Below are 22,006 nucleotides of genomic sequence, written 5' to 3'. Positions count from 1 at the left end.
TACATACACAGTTTTGACATTATGAACCAATAAAGCGTAACTACGTTACCTTCAATACGAATATTTCATACTTTGTATATCCAGAGTTCTTACCACAAACCACGCATTGAACCTCGTTTCTGAAGGAAGGTAGCGCTGCCCAAGGTTGTGCTATGTTTTCTCATGGATGTCAGCAAAAACTGTCATACGGAGCCACATGTGCTGACATTTGCGCAGGCAGCTGCAGTACGTTTTTGACTATGTGGCTCACGCTGATCTCAGCCAATCCGTTTCTGACCTGTGATGACATACTGTTGGGAGGTGTCTGTAGTTGCCAATGTGACGTTCTGTCTATCTTGAGCTGATCATAACGTGACTTGTAACTGTTCGTTTACACACACTCCTGATCAAAGATAATCATAGAATATTAAATTCTGGTCCATGTGAGACCACCTGCATTAGGGGCCTAACATTAAATCTCCAGAATCATGCGCAACAGCTTATTAGATTGATGCCCTCAATAATCACTGATATGATCCCAATGTAATTAAAATTCTTCTCTGATGCGAAATCTCAAGTTCCAAATCTCTCAGAGACACGAGCGTTTCGAAAGAGTAAATACACTGAACAACGAAAGAAACTGGTACATCTGCCTAATATCATGTAGGGCCACTCGAGCACGTATAAGTGCCACAACACGACGTGGCATGGACTCGACTAATGTCTGACGTAGTGCTGGAGTGAACTGACACCATGAATCCTGCACGGATGCTGATAAATCCGTAGAGTAAGAGGGAGTGGAGATCTTTTCTGAACAGCACGTTGCAAGGCATCCCAGACATGCTCCATAATGTTCATGTCTGGGGAGCTTGGTAGCCAGCGGAAGTGTTTAAACTCAGAAGAGTGTTCCTGGAGCCTCTCTGTGGCAATTCTGGACGTGTGGGGTGTCGCATTGTCCCGCTGTAATTGCCCAAGTGCATCGGAATGCCAAATGAAAATGAATGGATGCAGGTTATCAAACAGGATGCTTACGTAGGTGTCACCTGTCAGAGTCGTATCTACACGTATCAGGGGTCCCATATCACTCCAACTGCACGCGCCCCACACCATTGCAGAGCCTCCAGAAGCTTCAACAGTCCCCTGTTGACATGCAGGGTCCGTGGATTCTTTAGGTTGTTTCCATGTCCGTACACGTCCACCCGCCCAGCACAATTTGAAACGGGACTCGTCCGTCGAGGAAACATGTTTCCAGTCATCATCAGTCCAATATCGGTGTTGACGGTCCCAGGCGAGGCGTAAAGCTTTGTGTCGTGCAGTCATCAAGAGTACACGAGTGGGCCATCGGCTGTGTTTCGTTGATTGGTTCGCACGCTGATACTTGCAGATTGCCCAGAATTGAAATCTGCAACAATTTGCGGATGAGTTGCCCCTATGAAACGTTGAACGATTCTCATCAGTCGTCGTTGGTCGCGTCCGTGCAGCATCTTTTTCGGCCGCAGCAATTTCGGATATTCGATCTGTTACCGGATTCCTGATATTCACGGCACACTTGTTAAATGGTCGTATGGGAAATCCACCACTTATTCACAACCTCGGAGATGCGATGTCCTATAGCTAGTGCGCCGACTATAACACCACATGCAGACTCAGTTAAATCTTGATGACCCGGATTGTAGCAGCAGTAATCAGTCTAACAAATGCGCCAGACACTTGTTGTCTTACATAGGTGTTGCCGACCGCAGCGCCGTATTCTGCATGTTTAGATATCTATGTACATGAATAAGGCATGCCTATACCAGTTTCTTTGGTGCTTCGGTGTATTATGCACCGTTCGTAATTAGCTTTCCCACAATGTGTAGTGTTTTTCAAATGTATTTATATTTTGATTAAATTATTATTCTCTTGTGAGGATTCAGAAATCTGTTGTGAGGTTTGCACCACTTCTTTGCGGGAAGAGCAAAGACTTTTTAGAATTTTAAGTACTGTATGTGATGGTTTGTATGTCACCTGAAATCGTTTGCACAAGCCGAAGCGTTCTCAAGATTAAAAACAGAGTTCGCATTGCCACTTAATTTATTTGAGCCGTGATCACGTTCGATCACGACCGGATATGAGACATAGCAACTACGAACAGAGAAACCTAAGGGACCAGACAGAACTGGAAATTTTCTTTGTATACTACAACACACATTAAAAGAAATTGGATTTAAATCACAAACAAGGTAAAATAGCAGTGCGCCTTCTGCCTTAACTACGACGTTTGCCGACATGCAGTCGGTCCCTGGCAGCTGTATGAAAACCATAAAAACAACGTTATTTCTGTTGCCATTAATAGGAGATGGGTAGCAGAGAAAAACTTTGAGTAATAAGCAGGCACTACAGCATTTGAGAACACAATAACCAATTTAATTACCTTAGTCAGTATTGCTAGCAATAGGCTCCGTAACATTTCAACTTTATATCTTGCTGGCTGCTTCTTTAAATAACGTCCTTTAACATTTTCGACATTTCATCTTAGCTGCACACACAAATTCTTACATACCACTGAACAACAGTAATATTTTATAATTACTAATTAGTGTTTGCGGACCACGCAATATACGCGTCCGCCGTCTTTAAAAAAATATATCAGGACCTTGGTAACAGAAGAGGATTACAATTCTTCAGCTGTCAAAGAATAAGAAACACAAAATATCACTATCGATACAATTTATGAACAATTCGTATTCTGCGCTGTGGTGCGTATGATCTTCTTTGAAATATCAGGTGGTCGCTGCTCAGCGACGATCTAAGAAATTTTTACTCAAATTGTATGGCTTTTTTGAGCCTGCATTGTTAGATTATCGAATGTAAGTCTATTTAAGCTATCGAAACAGATACTAATATTACAAATGACATAAAACTGTTCAATATATTAAAGTTAAATTCACTATTGACACTTCACTACTAACACACAAATGAATTCTAGCTACGAATCATATGGAGGGTATGATGTTGTAGCATATTGCACATTATTATTCCAAAAAATATTACTTAGAGTGCACCATATACCTTCGTGTCTGCCATTAAAGGTTTAAAATAATTCAAAATTCAATGCAATTAAATTAAGTAAGTTTCTTGGCAACGGAAAACTATTACACTACTGTCCATTAAAATTGCTACACCACGAAGATGACGTGCTATAGACGCGAAATTTAACCGACAGGAAGAAGATGCTGTGACATGCAAATGATTAGCTTTTCAGAGCATTCACGCAAGGTGTACGCCGGTGGCGACACCTGCAACGTGCTGACATGAGGAAAGTTTCCAACCGATTTCTCATACACAAACAGCAGTTGACCGGCGTTGCCTGGTGAAAAGTTGTTGTGATGCCTCGTGTAAGGAGGAGAAATGCGTACCATCACGTTTCCGACTTTGATAAAGGTCGGATTGTAGCCTATCGCGATTGCGGTTTATTGTATCGCGAGATTGCTGCTCACGTTGGTCGAGATCCAATGACTGTTAGCAGACAGGAGGGTAATACGGAACGCCGCGCTGGATCCCAACCGTCTCGTATCACTAGCAGTCGAGATGGAAGGTTCTTATCCTTACGGCTGTAATGGATCGTGAAGCCACGTCTCGATCCCTGAGTCAACAGATGGGGGCGTTTGCAAGACAACAACCATCTCACAGGAAGAGTTCGACGACGTTTGCAGCAGCATGGACTATCAGCTCGGAGACCGTGGCTGTAGTTACCCTTGACGTTGCATCACAGGCAGGAGCGCCTGCGATGGTGTACTCAACGACGAACCTGGGTGCACGAATGGCAAAACGTCATTTTTTTCCGATGAATCCTGGTTCTGTTTACAGCATCACGATGGTCGCAGCCGTGTTTGGCGACATCGCAGTAAACGCACATTGGAAGTGTGTATTCGTCATCGCCATACTGGCGTATCACGCGGTGTGATGGTATGGGGTGCCATTTGTTACACGTCTCGGTCACCTACTGTTCGCACTGCCGGCACTTTGAACAGTGGACGTTACATTTCAGATGTGTTACGACCCGTGGCTCCACCCTTCATTCGATCCCTGCGAAACCCAACATTTCAGCAGGATAATGCACGACCGCATGTTGCAGGTCCTGTACGGGCCTTTTTGGACACAGAAAATGTTCGACTGCTGCCCTTGCCAGCACATTCTCCAGATATCTCACCAACTGAAAACGTCTGGTGAATTGTGGCCGAGCAACTGGCTCGTCACAATACGCCAGTCACTACTCTTGATGAACTGTGGTATCGTGTTGAAGCTGCGTGGGCAGCTGTACGTGTACACGCCATCCAAGCTATGTTTGACTCAATGCCCAGGCCTATCAAGGCCGTTATTACGGCCAGAGGCGGTTGTTCTGGGTACTGATTTCTCAGGAGATATGCACCTAAATAGCGTGAATCAGATGTCAGTTCTAGTATAATATATTTGTCCAATGATTACCCGTTTAATTTCTGCATTTCTTCTTGGCGTAGCAATTTTAATGGCCAGTAGTGTACCTTAGTGAATCAGGAATACATTGTAAAGACTGACTAGACACAATTTAATATTTAATTTCATATATATTGTAAGCCACAGTGGAGTCCAGACACCTTGTGGCTGCTGCAGTACTGTCGCCCTGCTGCCACTTCCCACGCAGAGCAGGCCAGGTAGCGTCTTCTGAGGGTTTCCGTAGACTGCAAGTCATCGCAGAACTTTTTCTTTCTATAAGTTTTTTGGCAAATTACCACAAAATAAGTCCCCTACTTGTTTTTACGTCGGACCGCTCAGCAAATCGTTCAGTGATATGCACGAGGATTAAAATTACGGACGAACGGTTGTTATAGGCAAACTGTTACAACACATGTACTTTAGCACACGTGTTGTACCTCTTTCAGCCACATGTCAAAGCCTGTCTAGAACTCCGAGTGACCTGCGAGAACTCACGTAATAACTCACTTGATGGCACCTGGAATACATTTACGGGATTTTTGCTCCAGCACACTTAGTATTTCTTACCACAATGTTTTGGCCCACACAGCCTGAATCGGCTGCTGACGCAAGCAGTGGCTCTGTCGCCCTCTTAATAGTGTGCCTGGCACCCCCACGGTTCACCTGTGTGGCTACACATGCTGACTTTCTGGCTGGCGTCTGCAGTAATTCCGTTGATCTTACGAACGCCTGATGAAAAGCTCATGCTAAGGTCTGCAGTAGCTCTGTGGGTGCTGAACTCATAGAGCACTGGCCTCTGTTCGTATACAAAACATGCTTGATCCCCTCTTGGTGAGTACGTTACGTTTGCGTATCTGTCTCTGTTGATGTGGGCTATCCTGTAAGCCCCTACAGTCTATTGTCGCACTCGAGTGGGAACCTAATTGTAGGGTAAGAATGGACACAATGACGCGTTTGGCTATGCCTCATAAACCGAGACATAGGCGTACTCTTTAGTCACCTGGCTCTCCTATTAGGCTAAAAGTTATTGCTAGTCTGCTGACATCGGTGAGGCGCTAGACTCAAAATGTATTTCGACACAGTGGCCTCAAATGCGGTCTCTGCGCTAACAGTGCTTTCGCAAGGGTACAGATGAACATTCGATTTACACTACTGGCCATTAAAATTGCTACACCAAGAAGAAATACAGATAACAAACGGGTATTCATTGGACAAATACATTATACTAGTACTGACATGTGATTACATTTTCACGCAATTTGGGTGCATAGATCCTGAGAAATCAGTACCCAGAAAAACCACCTGTGGCCGTAATAACGGCGTTGATACTGGAAGTCCCCTTTTTTAACAATTTATATATAAGACTGAGCTTTTACTGACACACAATATTTTTAGCGCAACGCAATCTGACTTTCAGAAATCCCTACAAAAGAATGGCCCTGACTAACATTAAACTATACCTTTCACAAATCACTTACCTCACAAAAATCTTCGCTACTCAAGCTACTGCAATACAGCGAGCGCCACTACTGCCAGCTAAATAAAAGATTCAAAGTACTGAAGGCACTAACTACTGATAGGCATAGTTAGCAAATGAAAGATTTTGATAGAGAACAACCAATGTATTTACCTCAATAGTCATAATATATATAGCAGTTCATGACAAATTACAAAACTCCGCCATCTCTCTCCCCACATCCACCACTGCTGGCGGCTCACCTCCAACTGCGCAACGCTACGCGCTGTTCACAGCCAGCTGCCTAACACTACAATGGCGAGTATTACAACAATGCAAAGCAGCCACAGACTGCACACAGCACAGCCAGTGATTTTCATACAGAGGTGGCGTTACCAATAAAAAAAACCTAAACAGCCTACTTACAATACGCCTGAGCATTGAGTCAAACAGAGCTTCGATGGCGTGTAAAGGTACAGCTGCCCACGCGGTTCATCAAGAATAGTGATTGGCGTATTGCGACGAGCCAGTTGCTCGGCCACCATTGACCAGACGTTTTCAGTTTGTGAGAGATCTGGAGAATGAGCTGGCCAGGGCAGTTCTCGAACATTTTCTGTATCCAGAAAGGCCCGTATAGGACCTGCAACATGCTATCGTGCATTATCCTGCCGAGATATAGGGTTTCGCAGGGATCGAATGGAGGGTAGAGCCACGGGCCGTAACACATCTGAAATGTAACGTCCGCTGTTCGAAGTGCCGTCAATGCGAACAAGAGGTGACCGAGACGTGTAACCAGTGGCACCACATACCATCACGCCTGGTGAGACGCCAGTATGGCGAGGACGAATACACGCTTCCAATGTACGTTCACCGCGATGTCGCCAAACACGGATGCGACCATCATGATGCTGTAAACAGAACCTGGATTCATCCGAAAAAATGACGTTTTGCCATTCGTGCACCCAGGTTCGTCGTTGAGTACACCATCGCAGGCGCTCCTGTCAGTTATGCAACGTCAAGGGTAACCGCAGCCATAGTCTCCGAGCTGATAGTCCATGCTCCTGCAAACGTCGTCGAACTGTTCGTGCAGATGGTTGTTGTCTTGCAAACGACCCCATCTGTTGACTCACGGATCGAGACGTAGCTCTACGATCCGTTACAGCCATGCGGATAAGATGCCTGTCGTCTCGACTGCTAGTGATACGAGGCCATTGGGATCCAGCACGGCGTTCCGTATTACCCTCCTGAACCCACCGATTCCATATTCTGCTTACAGTCATTGGATCTCGACCAACGCGAGCAGCAATGTCGCGATACGATGAACCGCAATCGCGATAGGTTACAATCCGACCTTTATCAAAGCCGGAAACACGATGCTACGCATTTCCCCTCCTTACACGAGGCATCACAACAACGTTTCACCAGGCAACGCCGGTCAACTGCTCTTTGTGCATGAGAAATCGGTTGGAAACTTTCCTCATGTCAGCACGTTGTAGGTGTCGCCACCGGCGCCAACCTTGTGTGAATGCTCTGAAAAGCTAATCATTTGCATATCACAGCATCTTCTTCCTGTCGGTTAAATTTCGCGTCTGTAGCGCGTCATCTTCGTGGTGTAGCAATTTTAATAGCCAGTAGTGTATTAAGTCTACAGAACTACTGTTCACCAGCTTGTGGTCCTGCAGTGAGTCGGTGCTTCTTGATCGCGGGGTCCCGGGGAACAGTTTCTGGCCTGGTCGGGGATTTTGTCCGTTCGTGACTGGTTTTTGTGTGCTCTCATCATCACTTCATCGCCACCGAACCGCAAGTAGCCGTAGTGGCATCAAATAAAAATACTTGCACCAGCTGGCCGAACACACCAGATGGGGCCTCCTGGCCAATCAAGGAGAATTACCGTGGTATTTCCACTGTAAACTCGCCCGGCTCTCCTGCGACTTACATGAACATTAATTTCGTATCAACTTTTATATGAAAAATGTTTTTCATGTATCATTGTTTCGAAGATATTCCTTCTAAACCTAAAACGTCAAGATATCTTTCGGGATGTGTTTTACCGCTTAACAGTGAAATTGTTTAGAAACAAAAAAATACACATTACCCTATTTTGTCCCCTCTACAAATCCGCCATGTTTCATCAATGTCGGTAATTGACACTTGTTCCTTTGTCAGCCACCATACTAGCACCGAAACGGAAGATAACAAAGAGATGCCGAAATAGTGAGTTTGGCCTTCCGAAATTGTTTCACCGCAAAAGATTGTAACGCGTTATCTCCTTTCAGTCATCGTAAGAGCGTCGACACAGCAAATATAGAGATAACCGATTGCGGAATACGAAAGCAACTGCTTTCGCTTAGTAGCGGAGAAGGATCAGCACCAGACGAGGTACCTTCAAGATTCTACAAACATTATGCGAAATAACTTTTGTAGCAGCATTAGACACTGGAGTCACGGAGGGTATCGAGTGCCTGGAAAAAAATTGCAGGTAATTCACTTTATCAGAAGGGCGACAAGACAGACGCACACAATTATAGGCGTATATCGTTGACGTCGATTTCTTGTAGAATTATAGCACATGTTTTATGCACAAGAATTATGAAGTTCTTGGAGAACGAAAGTCTCCTCTGTAAAAGTCACCATTCCGCAAACATGTTGTTGTTGTTGTTGTTGTGGTCACAGTCCAGAAACTGTTATGATGCAGCTCTCAATGCTACTCTCTCCTGTGCAAGATTCTTCATCTCGAAGTACCTACTGCAACCTACATCCTTGTGTATACATCTCTCGGTCTCCCTCTACGATTTTTACCCTCCACGCTGCCCCCCCAATACTAAATTCGTGAACCCTTGATGCCACAGAACGTGCTCTACCAACCGATCCCTTCTTCTCGTCAAGTTGCGCCACAGATTCCTCTTCTCCCCAATTCTATTCAGTACCTCTTCATTAGTTACATGATCTACCCATCTAATCATAAGCATTCTTCTGTAGCAACACATTTCGAAAGCTTCTATTCTCTTCTTGTCTAAACTATTTGTCGCCCGTATTTCACTTCCTTACACTTCCTTACACATACAAATACTTTCAGAAAGGACTCGATATTACACGGGTAGCTATGTCGTCTTATATTCTACATTTATAGCTATGTCATTTTGCGTAACAGTTCACGCTGGTTTACTGTCACACAGGGGCGCCCGTATAAAAGGCAATGCTATGGATCCCATTTGGGGGAACCTGTTGGATGTTGATGACCGCCAATGGCGCGAGGTCATGGGACATCTAACGAAGGCCTTCGTAACGGAGAAGACGCGGAAGGTTTCCTTCCTACTGGAAGAGTGCGGCCTACGCATGCAGAACGCGCTGTCGCAGCGGATGGAAGATGTCGGCTGGAGGGACTTGGACCTCATGTGCGTCTGCTCGCGGTTCGCCACCGATGCCATAGGCTGCTGCGCCTTCGGCATCGAATGCGGCGCCATCGATGACCCGCGCTCAACGTTCCTCCAGTTGTCACACGAGGTAAGCACGGCGGAACTCCTCACGTTTCACGGAGAGGAAGCGTGATGTTCTCCGGTAACCGGCAAAAGTGTAAATAGTCAGACAATATGAAGGATGGGTTGGTGCATAAGTTCGTAGCGTTTTTCCATAAGTTTGAAGAACACAAAAGATAGAGATTTTACTCATCAATGATACATTCTCCTCCACTATTTACAACAGCCTGCCAACGTTGGGGCAACTTTTCGATTCCGCGACAGTAGAATTGACGTGGGTTTATTCGGAGCGCATTTTCACCCGGAAAGGAAGTTCCCTGAAGGTTGTTCTATAGAGACTGGAAAAGGTGAAAATCTGAGGGGGCAAGAGCGTTTTTTGTCAGTTTAGCGGAATGCGGGAGGGCCTTAAGCCGTCGCACACGGACCGTGCATCCGAACGTCATAGCGTGGAACAGCACGTTCGGGAGTCTTTCCGAACGTGCAGAGCAATATCTGTCACGTCAGATATTGTGAGCGTCCATCTGAGCGTTGACCAATGAGATGGCACTACGCCACCTACGTCACACGCACGCCGGCTCCCTTCAGTACAGAGTTGTGAGACGCCATATTGGCATTCATTTCAAGCCTATATGTATATACGCCGTTTCTAAGCACCAGCAAATTGAGAATCACTGGAAAACTCGTTGTTAATTGTGTAATTCGTTCCAATAAAATAATGAGAAACATCATATTCGTAGCAAAATAATTATGCGATTTGCATATTATGAGAGTAGGCTATCTGAAGGCAGCGACACACTGAAGATCCACCCAAAACGCATTGCTCTTGGTACAATTTGTTATAGTTAAATTTCAATTAGTAACATAATTATCTAACGTTTTCAGCAGGACGTAACATAATATGATCAACCACAAGGATGTTGTGGTTGGTTTAGCGTAATGAGTAGCGTCGTTGTACAGTGTTTAGTTCTTTGGTAAGGGAACGTTCTTTTTGGTTTAGTGTAATGAGTAGCGTCATTGTACAGTGTTTAGTTCTTCGGTAGGGCGGTGGTTCGCGTCTTCGTGCTACCAAATTTTTTTCCCTACAAGTCGCGGTTTTTTTTTTAGGTTCTGATACTTTATTATTAGTTTAATATAAGTATACGCTATAATATACGATGTTATGTAAATATAAGTTCACCTTTTTTTGAGGGGTGACTTTGTTGGATTGGCTTAATCTACAGGACAGCTTGCGCTACTTGTATAAAGATATTTTGCTCCTTTCTCTTTTACGCTTCGTAATTCACATGTTGCAAAGATTCTGCTACTGGGTAGGAACAGTGATCAAGTAAGACTGACCTTGGGGTTTTACTAACATATGGGAATGATGAAATAATGTTTATCTTGTGCGGAGAAGTATTCCAAATTTGTAACGCACTGTTTGCAATGGAACTTTTATAAGCCTGTGTTCTTATTCATTGGACGTGGCACTTTCCTTTTCGTGGACGATGGAGGAAATGAGCGTTTTAATAGATCTAACGTGGGAATTTTACGCCGCGCTTGTTGAGTAAACAGTGTGATTTACGAACTAGAAACATCCCTCAACTGCCGCTGGAGTGCGTTTCGATGGCGTATACCATGTTGGGGCCCACGTACCGTATGCACAAGTCGCATCGTTCCTGAGCGTTCAGCAGCACGTTGAACTTTGCACGCTCAACGTTAGCGTTCGACAGCACGGTCCGTGTGCCGACGGCTTTTTCGTTGAGTAGCACACTTCACGCAGCCTTGCTGGTCGTTGTTCATGTATTGCGTCTGCAAAGAAGTTTCAGTTGATAGAAAATGTCAGAAGTTATGGTTATACCTCGGGGAAACAATTCGTAGTACACCACACAGTCGCCGTCGCACCAGGTGTATAACACTTCTTTTGTGGATGCGTTCAGGTCTTTGTCCGGATAGTTGCTGCATTGTTTGGGTGTTTGGGCTCAACCATTGCTTTCTTTTCCTTAAGTTAGAACAGAGACACACTTTCTGGTCATCATTAACGAAGCAGGGTAGGAATGATCGGTGTTGTTCGCGAGCCAATTGATGAAGAGCAAGCGGAGATGTACATATGTTCCACCTGCTGATTTTTGTGATTTTGGCTTAGAGCATGTGGTACCCACACCCCTGATTTCAGCATCTTCCCCATCGCATGCACATGTCGCGCTTTGATGAAATTAACACCGTCCTTCACACTTGCCAGTTCTCGACTACACTGACCTGGATCACTGTGGATTAATGCGTTTAAACGATTTTCATCTGACCCCCAAGGTCACTAATGTCAAAACGGTCCTCCTCAAAAGAAGAACAGTCCAACTGCAATATCCCCACACATCGCGCGGGTATTTCTGCCTGCCTCCGGTACTGTCTCCCCTCCACTGAACTCTAACAGTAGAGTAAGTCGGAAATGTCCTGATTTCTCCACTTGACACTCCATTTTCTAGCGTTCACAGCTCCACTCACCATCTGCATTCCGGGCGGGAAGGAGCGCCTGGTCGCCGGCACGAATCCGCCCGGCGGCTTTGTGTCGTGGTCCGGTGAACCGGCCAGCCAGTGGATGGTTTTTAGGCGGTTTTCCATCTGCCTCGGCGAATGCGGTCTGATTCCCTTATTCCGCCTCAGTTACGCTACGTCGGCGCTTGCTGCGCAAACAAGTTCTCCACGTACGCGTACACCACCATTACTCTACCACGCAAACATAGGGGTTACACTCGTCTGGTGTGAGACGTTCCCTGAGGGCGTCTACCGGGGGCCGAACAGCACAATAACCCTGGGTTTGGGGTGGGGCGGCGTGGGGGGGGGGGGGGGGTGTATGAAGTGGACTGCGGTAGTCGTCGTGGGGTTGTGGACAACTGCGTCTGCGGTGTGGACGGAGCCTCTCCGTCGTTTCTAGGTCCCTGGTTAACGTACAATACGGTACAGTGATAATATGAAAACTCAAATAGCAACAGTGAACTTGAAAAATAAAATATGACAGTCGGTAAATAAATGGATAGCAACCGGAATACGAAATTTTCCTTCTTTGTTGGGGCCTTTGTCCCGCGTCGCGCGTAGTCGGCCGTGTTACTATTGCTTTGGCAGTGTTAGTTGCAGAGGGTCGCCGGAGACCCTTCCAGCAGCCATCTCGACCTCCTCCCCCGGCACGGAATTAGTGTACCTCAGCTGTCCGCATCTAGTGTAACCCATGAAATAGTGCGAACGTCTTCGGATGTCTGCGAGTCGTGTAAATGGGGCGGAACGTGGGGACCTGCCCGGTTTTTACCTAGCGAGTTGTGTAAAACTGCCTAAAAATCACATCCATGCTGGATGGCAGACCGACCCTCGTCGTTAATCCAGGGCTGGCGCCCCTACCCGAGTCCAGGAAGCAGCGCATTAGCGCTCTCGGCTACCCTGTCGGGTAGAAACCGGAATACCAAATGCAAAGTGAAAACGACTCGAGCTTACGCACCATCCTAACACATCTCACCACTAACAGACGAATTCTCGATATCGCGTGCTTCTACATGGTACCACTTTTACACTAAATACGTACCTTGTTAATCTCATTAAAATTCTTCTGGTCTGCTGCCATGTCATCTTATTAAAATCGTAGAAAACTAAAATATAGAGAAGCTGTGTAACTCTTCGAGTGGTAGACAAATTTATCTGAGCAGTGGGTACATCGACATATTGTGCTTCTTACAGCTTCATAAGACCACCGACGGTAAACTTCTCAGACTTTATTGCCACTAAAATGCCAACAGTCGCTGTTAGGACACAAGCAGAGGCTCTATGGGGACCATTCGTGAGTTATTTCGCATGGTGGTAATTGGTAACCCACGGTGGAATATGTGCGACCATTTTTCGCTGCTGTTAGTCGCAAAAAGCGAAGCCAGCACTCCAGTGCATGCAAGTGGTTATCAATTACCTATACGTAATGTCATAAGTGAATATAAATAGTGGAAAGAGTAGTTAAAACGCCAAATTCTTTGAAGAATTGTTCAAGAGGTGATAATAGATCTTTAGAATTCTTAGGTGTCCATACTGATGACAGTTTAAACTGGAAAAAGCACATTTTGGAACTCCTAAAACAACTTAGTTCAGCACCTTTACACTTTGAATCATTATAGATCTTTGACAGAGACAAATCAGTAAGTCGACATGTTTATCAGATTTTCATTCTATAGCGTCATGCGGATTAGTGTTCTAGGGCTCACCCACGATCATCTTGTAGAAATATGTTTAACGAGATATGTATTTTAGCTGCTGCTTCACAGTGTGTTTATTCCCCCATGAAGTATGTTGTAAACAACCCACTGCACTTCAAAAGGAACAATGATCTACATAAGTACAACACCAGAAGGAAAATGTCATTCACTACGCCATATTAAGGTTGCCTGAAACACGGAAGTGGATGCACAATGATGCAGCGAAAATATTTAATCACTTACCCACTGACATAAAATGTCTGACAGGCAGCAAAGTAAAATTTGAAAATGAAGTGATGAAGTGTCTCCTTGACAACATCTTGTATTCCGTAGAAGAGTGTCTATCATTGTGATCGGTACTCATATCCGTAATCCTTCATTTTTACTAAAAAGCAAGCACACACAACCACCCACCCACACACCCACCCACCCACCCACCCACCCACACACACACACACAGACCTTCTCAATTATCACCATGTAGGCATATTTACAAAATAATTTGTGAATATAAAATGACCTGTCCTGCGTCATTACGATTTATCGGGCAGATGATCCATAGAACATGAGACTAACCGATGAGTGAACATCACATTTTATTCTCACTGCTCGTTTTTGGTCAGTCAGTACTTTCCAAGTCATGAGTCACACCAGAAAAGTAGGCCACTAGATGATAGTGAATGAAAACACTTCACAATTGTTAAGACACTGATTTGTTTGTTTCAAAAACAAATAACTAAACGAAGAGCACAAGTTTTCAACTTCGATTCCTGAGTTCCTCAGTAATATTACTATTCTCATTCAAGTTTTTATCAATCAGAACAATCTACTTAATGTATTGAATCTCATTCATGTGCTACATTAATTTTTTGCCTGTAAATCAGAAAATATTTTTCCTTGTTTTCAAAATTGAAATAGTATGCAGCTTTAATTATAACCCAATTATCAAGAAATGTATGTAGATTATCCCAGGAGGAATGGTTAGTATTAAGGGACGTTAATGGAACTATCTTTCCAAACAAAAAGACCTAGTAAACATGGGCTCTAAAACGAACAACTTAAGAGATCTGAGCACTTCTTCATCTTTGGTACTGTGAAACACATCTCTTTTACTGCAAGCACTTTGCTTTCCACATTTTTAGAGGTGTTAGTATAGATAAAAACAGGAAAAAAGGTGTCTGGGAAAAGTGGGCTCTGAAGTGCATGCCTTCAGAGCTGTGAGCACTTCTCTATCTTCGCTACTCTTCGACTGAACAATTACTCATAGCTCTTAAAGGTATGTATTATAGAGCTGTTGTTTTAGTGAATGTTTTTGCCTCGACATATCTTTCCTGTCTTATTACTGAATAACGACCATTCCTCCCAGGACACCGTGTGCGCCGGCCGCGGTGGTCTAGCGGTTCTAGGCGCGCAGTCCGGAACCGCGCGACTGCTGCGGCCGCAGGTTCGAATCCTGCCTCGGGCATGGATGTGTGTGATGTCCTTAGGTTAGTTAGGTTTAAGTAGTTCTAAGTTCTAGGGGACTGATGACCACAGCAGTTAAGTCCCATAGTGCTCAGAGCCATTTGAACACCGTGTACATGACAACAGGTAGAGCAAAATCGGGCGTATCAATATACAATGTAAATCTGCTTGTTCAGAAAATCAATCATCGCTGTGTATGGCATACGTGTAAGCGAAGTTGGAATGCTCTAATGTTCGGAAATTTTGACAGGCTGTCTAATGAAAGCCTTCTTCCAATGGCAGAGACACTGAACCTTGAATTTACAGGCTGTGTTTACCAACCGGTGGCAAAATTTCGCAGACGTCATGTCGCTATGGCAGCCGCACATCATCAGCGTTCTGCGCCCGGACATTTTGTCTCGTGATACGTACGAGTTCTTCAGGGATGTCGCTTTGGACATTCTTCGCTACAGGCGAGACAACAAACTGTGCCGAGACGATATGATGAATGAGCTGCTGAAAGTGAGGCTAAATGGTCTCAAGTCTGTTCAAAATATCAACACAGGTAGGATACCTATTATCTTAATAATATTATCTATAATGTTCCACTTGTCAGAATTTGTATTACTAGGGGTGCTCAGTAAGTACACTACTGGCCATTAAAATTGCTACACCACGAAGATGACGTGATACAGACGCGAAATTTAACCGACACGAAGAAGATGCTGTGATATGTAAATGATTAGCTTTTCAGAGCATTCACATAAGGTTGGCGCCGGTGGCGACACCTACAACGTGCTGACATGAGGGAAGTTTCCAACCGATTTCTCATACACACACAGCAGTTGACCGGCGTTGCCTGGTGAAACGTTGTTGTGATGCCTCGTGTAACGAGGAGAAATGCGTACCATCACGTTTCCGACTTTGATAAAGGTCGGATTGTAGCCTATCGCGATTGCGGTTTATCGTATCTCGAGATTGCTGCTCGCGTTGGTCGAGATCCAATGACTGTTAGCAGAATATGGAATCGGTGGGTTCAGGAGGGTAATACGGAACGCCGTTCTGGATCCCAACGGCCTCGTATCACTAGCAGTCAAGATGACAGGCATCTTATCCGCATGGCTGTAACGGATCGTGCATCCACGTCTCGATCCCTGAGTCAACAGATGGGGACGTTTGCAAGACAACAACCATCTACAGGAAGAGTTCGACGACGTTTGCAGCAGCATGGACTATCAGCTCGGAGACCTTTGGCTGTAGTTACCCTTGAAGCTGCATCACAGGCAGGAGCGCCTGCGATGGTGTACTCAACGATGAACATGGGTGCACGAATGGCAAAACGTCATTTTTTCGGATGAATCGAGGTTCTGTTTACAGCATCACGATAGTCGCATCCGTGTTTGGCGACATCGCGGTAAACGCACGTTGGAAGCGTGTATTCGTCATCGCCATACAGGCGTATCACCCGGCGCGATGGTATGGCGTGCCATTGGTTACACGTCTCGGTCAAATCTTGTTCGTATTGACGGCACTTTGAACAGTGGACGTTACATTTCACATGTGTTACGACCCGTGGATCTACCCTTCATTCTATCCCTGCGAAACCGTACATTTCAGCAGGATAATGCACTACCGCATGTTACAGGTCCTGTAAGGGCCTTTCTGGATACAGAAAATGTTCGACTGCTGCCCTGGCCAGCACATGCTCCGAATCTCTCACCAACTGAAAACGTCTGGCCGAGCAACTGGCTCGTCACAATACGCCAGCCACTACTCTTGATGAACTGTGGTATCGTTTTGAAGCTGCACGCGCAGCTGTACCTGTACAAGCCATCCAAGCTCTGATTGACTCAATGTCCAGGCGTATCGAGGCCGTTATTACGACGAGAGATGGTTGTTCTGGGTACTGATTTCTCAGGATCTAAGTACCCAAATTACGTGAAAATGTAATCACTTGTCAGTTCTAGTGCAATATGTCCAATGAATACCCGTTTATCATCTGCATTTCTTCTTGGTGTAGCAATTTTAATGGCCAGTAGTGTACTTCTGAGGAACTTCATTTCACATGTCTGTAATCTCCTTGTACCTGTTTCCTTCATAACCCATTGTTTCGGATGCATAGATCGGTTAATGGGATGTAGTAACTTCCATATGGTACTTTTTTGCTTTTTTGTGGAACATCTTTGTTCAGAACCTGGTTCGTAACACTCATCAAGATTGCTTCTGTCTGTCTGCCATGTTCACTGATCTCTATCTCTTTTCTTTCATCTCCTTCTGTCACCCTTCCCAGGTACTTGACATCTTTCAGCTTCTTCACTTGTCCATTTCCAATCCTTATTCCTCTAGTTGGTCTGTCTGTCTTACAAGTTGTAACCAGGATCTCACATTTGTTTACACATTTTTTACATTCAATTTCGTTCCACACTGTCTCACAGTTTTTTTCCAAGCATCCAGCTCTTCCTGAATCCTCCCTCTTCCCCCAGATCATTGCTTTCATCTTGTCTTCTTCAGTTTTTTCTACCACTTCAGTCATGATTTCTTCCACGACCACAATGAGGAGCAGACGTGACGATACACTGCCCTGTTTCACACCACTTCTTTGCTGGAACCAAACCGTCCTTTCATTTCCCACTTTCACACAACTCAGGCTTGGACAGTACTACTCCTCCGCCCTGCTTGTCTCAGTTTCCACTCCCTTCCTCTCCAGTCCTGCTACAGACACTATCAAATGCCTTTTCTAAATCGAAAAAAGCCATCACAAGATTTTTCCCAAACTCATAGAGGTGATACTGGAGTTGCCTCACTCCAGGTATGAGATCAACACTTGACCCCCTGTTCTGAAGCCATGCTGTTCCTCTCTCAGTTTGTTCTCGACCCTTGTTCGGATTTAGTTCTCCAGGATCTTTTCATATACACTTTTAACAACGAAATTGGGAAAATTCTGAGGAAACAGATGCTGCTGCACTCTCGGGTCAAAAGAAAACACACAAATGACGACACGTAAAGGTTGGTAGAGATTCGTACGTCTGTGAAAAGATCGAAGCGCGAAGTGTACAACACGTACCACCGTCATAGTCTGTCAGAGAACAAGAGAAGATTCTGGTCCTGTGTAAAATCATTAAGTAGGTCTAAGGCTTTCATCCAATCTCTTGTTGACCTCTCAGGTGTGGCTGTTGAAGACAGCAAAACGAAAGCCCAAGTTTTAGATTTTGCATCGAAGAAATATTCACACAGGAGAATCATACAAACATAGCGTCATTTAACCATCGTACAGACTCTCTTATGGACGACATAGTAATATGCATCCCTGGCGGTGAGTAAAAAGTGAAACATTTGAAAGGAAATAAGTCACCAGGTCTGGATGGAATCCCAGCTCGGTTTTACAGGAAGTACTGAACGGCATTGGCCCCTTCTCAAGGTTGCATTTATCGATAACCTCTCAGGCAACCTAACTCAAAGTTCCGAGAAAATGTAAAGAGTGCAAGTGTCTCCTGTATATAGGAAGCTCAAAAGAACCGAGCCGCGCGGGATTAGCCGAGCGGTCTAGGGCGCTGCAGTCATGGACTGTGCGGCTGATCCCGGCGGAGGTTCGAGTTCTCCCTCGGGCATGGATGTGTGTGTTTGTCCTTAGGATAATTTAGGTTAAGTAATGTGTTAGCTTAGGGACTGACGACCTTAGCAGTTAACTTCAGTTTGCTGCAGAATCCTGGAACACATTCTCAGCTAGAATGTAATACGTTTTATGGCATGGATCAACACGGTTTTAGAAGGCATCACTCTTGCGGAACTCCGCTTGCCCTTTTCTCGTGTGATACGAGGTGCGGCTAGAAAAAAACCGGACTGATGCTGGAAAAAACATTTATTTACAATTATTTACAATTTCATGTTATCTCCTTCAATGTACTCTCCTCCTCGGTCTCTACACCGCTCCATACGAATTTTCCACTGTTCATAGCAATGCTGCAGATCATTTTCGGTAAGTCCATACATTACTTCCGTCGCTTTTTCTTTTACTGCTTCAACAGTCTCAAATCTAGTTCCTTTCAAAGCTGACTTGACTTTAGGGAAAAGAAAAAAGTCACAGGGGGCCAAATCAGGTGAGTAGGGTGGATGATCTAAGATGGGAATGTTGTGTTTTGCCAAAAACGTCTTCACTGACAACGCACTGTGAGCTGGGGCATTGGCTTGGTGAAGGATCCATGACTTTTTTCTCCACAAATCGTTCCGTTTTCTCCGTACTCGCTCACGTAGGGTAGCCAGGACGCTAATGTAGTAATGCTGATTCACTGTTTGTCCCTCTGGTACCCAATCAATGTGCACAATCCCTTTGATGTCAAAAAAAACAATCATCATTGCCTTGAATTTCGATTTTGACATTCGTGCTTTTTTTGTCGTGGAGAACCAGGAGTTTTCCAATGCATCGATTGGCGTTTAGTTTCGGGATCGTAAGTAAAAAACCACGATTCATCGCAAGTAATAACATTTTGTAAGAAGGTGGGATCACTTTCAATGTTTTCCAGGATGTCAGAACAAATCATTCTTCGGCGTTCCTTCTGTTCAATTGTGAGACACTTTGGAACCATTTTTGAACACACGTTGTTCATGTTGAAACTTTCATGAAGAATCTGCCTAACACTTTCCTTGTCAACTCCTGTTAACTCAGACACTGCTCTGATTGTTAAACGGCGATCTTGTCGAACAAGTTTACCGGTTTTTTCAATGTTTGCATCAGTTTTTGCTGACAATGGTCTGCCAGTGCGAGTGTCATCACTGGTGTCTTCGCGGCCATCTTTAAATCGTTTAGACCACTCAAACACTTGTGTTCGCGATAAACAATCATCGCCGTACACTTGTTGTAACATTACAAACGTTTCACTTGCAGATTTTCCTAGTTTCAAACAAAATTTGATGTTAACACGCTGTTCTTTCTGTACACTCAACATTTTCCGATGCACAGACAAAACGTCAACTACTTACAACAGACGCCACGGGCAGACTGACTGCAGGAGGCAGATGAAACTCGAGCAGTAGGCGGAGCGAGAGTCACGTGACAGGCCACGCGACTTTCAGCCTTATTGCATTCGTTTTATTGTTTCACCAGTACTAGTCCGGTTTTTTTCTAGCCACACCTCGTATACTGCGAACTATGGATGAGGGCAACAGGGAGATTCCATATTTCTAGATTTCTGGAAATCATTTGGCACGGTGTCCCACTGAACGGTGTTAACGAAGGTAAAAGCACATGGAATAGGTTCCCAGGATATGTGAGTGACTCAAAGACTTTTTAAGTTGTGTAACCTAGTGTGCGTCCTCGACAGCGAGTGTGTTCATCGGAGATAAGGACATCGCCAGGAGTGCTCCAGGGAAGTGTAATAGGATCGCCGTTGTTCTCTATGTATACAAATGATTTGGTATACAGGATGCACAGCAATCTGTGGTTGTTTGCTGATGATGGTGAGGTGTACGATGAGGTGTCGAAGGAGAGTGACTGTAGGAACATTGAAGAAAACGTAGGCGAAATTTCTAGTTGGTATGATGAATGGCAGCTATATCTAAATGTACTAAAATGGGAATCCCTCGAGGAAAGGGAACATTCTTTTCGTGGAAAACTACTGAAAAAATTTAGAGAGCTGACTGCAGAACGATTCTACTGACGCTAACATAGTACCACGAAGATGATATACAAGAAAGTAGTGCCCCTACGGATGCGTATAGATAGCCGTCTTTGGCTTGTCCTGTTTGCGAGTGGAACAGGAAATGAAATTTCTAGTAGTGGTACAGGGTACATTTCACCAAGCACCGTACGGTGGGAAGCGGATTATCGATGTACACTGGTGTCTAAAACTGAAGCAACAGACCGGATTTTGGCAAGGTTGCGTCTATTTTGCCACAGAACAGTACAATCTGGTGATAGTAAAGTAGAAACTATGTAAAGAATACAGAACGTAAGAAATGTAACATCCATAACGGTAGACAAAAATGATCTTCGTTCTTCTGAACTTAACGGATTTACACACACATTCCGACAACTGGCGAATGCGCTCGGTATGGAGTGTGTGCAGGCGTTGACAGATGTGAAAATTACCGAACTATCAGTTTAATAAGTCACAGCTGCAAAATACTAACGCGAATTCTTTACAGACGAATGGAAAAACTGGTAGAAGCCGACCTCGGTGAAGATCAGTTTGGATTCCGTAGAAATACTGGAACACGTGAGGCAATACTGACCTTACGACTTATTTTAGAAGCTAAATTAAGAAAAGGCAAACCTACATTTCTAGCATTTGTCGACTTAGAGAAAGCTTTTGACAATGTTGACTGGAATACTCTCTTTCAAATTCTGAAGGTGGCAGGGGTAAACTACAGGGAGCGAAAGGCTATTTATAATTTGTACAGAAACCAGATGGCTGTTATAAGAGTCGAGGGACATGAAAGGGAAGCAGTGGTTGGGAAGGGAGTGAGACAGGGTTGTAGCCTCTTCCCGATGTTATTCAATCTGTATATTGAGCAAGCAGTAAAGGAAATAAAAAAAAAAATTCGGAGTAGGTATTAAAATTCATGGAGAAGAAATGAAAACTTTGAGGTTCGCCGTTGACATTGTAATTCTATCAGAGACAGCTAAGGACTTGGAAGAGCAGTTGAACAGAATGGACAGTGTCTTGAAAGGAGGATATAAGATGAACATCAACAAAAGCAAAACGATGATAATGGAATGTAGTCGAATTAAGTCGGGTGATGCTGAGGGAATTAGATTACGAAATGACACACTTAAAGTAGTAAAGGAGTTTTGCTATTTGGGAAGCAAAATAACTGATGAGTGTCGAAGTAGAGAGGATGTAAAGTGTAGACTGGCAATGGCAAGGAAAACGTTTCTGAAGAAGAGAAATTTGTGAACGTCGAGTATAGATTTAAGTGTCAGGAAGTCGTTTCTGAAAGGATTTGTATGGAGTGTAGCCATGTATGGAAGTGAAACATGGACGATAAATAGTTTGGAC

At 44.5% G+C, this 22,006-nt stretch overlaps 1 protein-coding gene across 2 annotated transcripts in view; it reads left to right on the top strand.

Annotated features, from left to right (window-relative positions):
* LOC126199207 (probable cytochrome P450 6a14) overlaps nt 1–22,006 on the top strand; it is a 124,111-nt gene that overhangs the window by 70,165 nt on the left and 31,940 nt on the right. The gene's annotated exons all lie outside the window — the stretch shown is intronic.

This window comes from Schistocerca nitens, chromosome 8, assembly GCF_023898315.1.
Source record: "Schistocerca nitens isolate TAMUIC-IGC-003100 chromosome 8, iqSchNite1.1, whole genome shotgun sequence".
Classification (NCBI taxonomy): Eukaryota; Metazoa; Arthropoda; class Insecta; order Orthoptera; family Acrididae; genus Schistocerca; species Schistocerca nitens.
Note: the sequence above shows the minus strand (reverse complement) of the source record. Positions and strands in the feature narration are given on the sequence as shown.